Below are 2,863 nucleotides of genomic sequence, written 5' to 3' on the forward strand. Positions count from 1 at the left end.
TTGTTTTGATTTTTTGTTCGTTTGGGTTTTTTTGGGGGTGGGGTTAGGCTTTTTTTTTTTTTTTTTTGCAGAGTAATAAATCTACCAGACTATTAGGTTGCTGTTGTTGGTTTGGTTTTTTTAAAAGTGTTCCTTCATTTCTTTAACTCAGGGCTTCTGTGCAACTTCTGTGCTTCAAAAAAAGTTAGCCAGTGATCACAAGAGAAGATTGGTCTTGTCTGGACACTTGTTCATCTATCCGAAATAAATAGAAAACAGAATGCCAAGTACCTAACATGCAGCCGCATGAGCTGAAAGAGCCTCAGCCATAGGAAAGAATTTGAGTCTTATAGCTCAGTTTAGAGTCCTACTTTCTGTATTATCAGCAGATGAAGAGCATTCTTCCACTGTTTTGAGAGCAAAAAACATATTGATAATATGCTTGTATTCATTTTACCAGTTTTTCAAATCTTTCTACCAACCATCCAACTTGTAATCAGACCTCTGAGGCTCTCCCTGTAAGCAGTCAAAAATCATGACTTCTTCAATTTCTTCTGCATGGAATAAATATGGAAATTATTAATTTATTATTTCTGCAATTACATTATTATTTCAGGGAGCTAATTTTTTCACATACCTGCAAAGGTTCCCTGCCTCTGTTGCCTTTGGGAAAGAATTTATGACTTTTATGTCTTTTTAAAGTTGTTATCCAGCTCTGTATTTGGTCTGCATTTTATATTTAACCTGGTAGAAGTTTTCACTCCTTTCATTTTCTTCATCTGCACACAACTTCACTTTCCTGAATGATGTCTTCTTGAATTAAATATTTTCTACGACTCAGCAATTTAATCACGCCAACTTTCTTATGCATTTTTTTGAACTCCCTAGGCTATTTTTATGCAGTTCCTCTCTTTGAATTTACACATAAAGTCTTGGATTTCTTGGCTCTCATTGCTTCCACGAGGACATTAGATGCAAGTATACAGAAATTTCTGTACTAGATATTTTTTATAGCAACCTAACTCTGTTACATAATAAGTTCTTCTATTTCTTTTATGTTTTCTAAGTAGCAACTTTTTTATTTATCATTATATATGTACACAGCAGGAGTGTAAAAGTACTGCATGAAAAAGTTAACAATCATTAACTACTGTCAAATACTACTATGTAAAAATCTACTTTCCTCAGCTTATACAATGAAAATGTTTTTAAAATTTAAAATATATTTAAAATTCCTCCTGAAAACAATGATAAACCTGATGAACATACCATTTGAAAATCCTACCTTCAAAAACAGAAGTTAAATTTATAAAAACCACAAATTTATTGTCTTACCTGCCTATGAGTTTTCAGCTGCCTTCTCCAGAAATTGATCATATGCTTTTTGTTTTCAAAATTACTTTTGAAAACCTTCCCAGAAGAGTAGCATTCTACACTTCTTTCCTTGTAAAAGGAAATCATGATACATGCTTTTTATTTGCTCTGGGAATCAGATTCTATTGCTGTTTCTTGTTTACAGTCCCTGTAAACATAACTGCAGAATTCCAAGCCCATCTTGCTCCTTTTGGGAGAGAGAGCCCCAGTGTCAAACATCCTGGGATACTCAAGTGTCTGTCATAGAAGGGAAGGATATGTATAGGGAGAAACTAATGCCATTGGAGCAGAGGCACACACAGCATAAACCTCTAGTGGACAGTTTACTGTTACTGATGTCAGAGAAATATTTTCTACTGCTGTTTTAAACCTTCACGCAATGAGTTAAAGTTATGACAATAAATATTATTAAGATCATTGATATAATTAATGTCAGGACTCATCCCTGTACAGGCCACCAATTGTTGGCATTGTTTCTTGGCACCAATGGATGGATGAAAACTGTCATCACCAGTTTATTATCTTACTGTAAAATTTTCATACCTTCTCTTAGTGAGTTCCCATGGGCAGCTCCTCACAACACTGACTCCTTTTCTCTTTATTCTGTATGGCCAGCTCCTTCCTGTCCCTTGCACAACCACCTGACCCTTCCTTCTCACAGCACAACCAACAAATCCCAACTCCTCTCAACCAGCTAACCCACTCCTTTATAAAACACATCCTTACAGGACATAGCTGTGGCCTATTAAGGACAGGGCTGTTCCTAATCTTTGGTAATTAATACAGCTGCAACTCTTCAGGGGTGAGATTGCCTTCAGCACTATCTCTATTCTCCTACAATCCATCTTCACACAAATTAAGACTGAGAAGAATAGAAGTAAAGGAATGGAAGCACGAGCAAAACAGAAGAGGGGAAAGCTCACTTGTTACATAGGGAAAGGGTGACGCCATAAACAATTGATTTTATCCACTAGTGGGATAGGGGAGGAAGCTGCAGGAGGAAGTGGAGGACTTATGAAGGAAGAAGTTAAGCCTAGGAAGAAGGGAGGATGGACAGAAAATGGATTTTTTAGTTTTGACTTTATTTATCACTGGTTTAATCTATTTTTAATTGGAAATAAATTAATCTTGCCTAAGTTTAGTCCCTGTCACCTGTGACATTATTTGGTAAGAGTTTTTCCTGTCTATATCTCCATCCAAAATTTCCCATCATATTTACAGTCCCCTCACCTATAAGAAGGAGGAATGAATTAGAGGCAGCCAGCCAATATCAAGCCAATCATGAACAGAAAAAAAGATAAAAAGGTAATGGGATCACTTACAAGGTCACAAAATGTTTTAGATTAAGTAACATCAAGATCTGGTTATTTTGATATGCATGCATGTATTAAATATCTTCACACAGCATCTTAGCTTCATAAATATTCTTGATTTTTGTGGGAAGGATGTTTTAGCTAGACACCCTAGCTCCCAAATAGTATCAGCATGTCCAGTTACATTCCTGACCATG

The 2,863-nt window shown here is 36.0% G+C and overlaps 1 long non-coding RNA gene across 1 annotated transcript; it reads right to left on the minus strand.

The window, feature by feature from the left end:
• Positions 1-388: 388 nt before the first annotated feature.
• On the minus strand, positions 389-2,012 carry LOC135289155 (uncharacterized). The gene is made up of 3 exons (XR_010351953.1): positions 1,897-2,012; positions 1,315-1,422; positions 389-533 (listed from the first exon to the last, which is right to left on the minus strand). It is a non-coding gene; the product is annotated as an uncharacterized LOC135289155 (long non-coding RNA).
• Between the last annotated feature and the right edge of the window lie 851 nt (positions 2,013-2,863).

Source organism: Passer domesticus, chromosome 1 (genome assembly GCF_036417665.1).
Source record: "Passer domesticus isolate bPasDom1 chromosome 1, bPasDom1.hap1, whole genome shotgun sequence".
NCBI lineage: Eukaryota > Metazoa > Chordata > Aves > Passeriformes > Passeridae > Passer > Passer domesticus.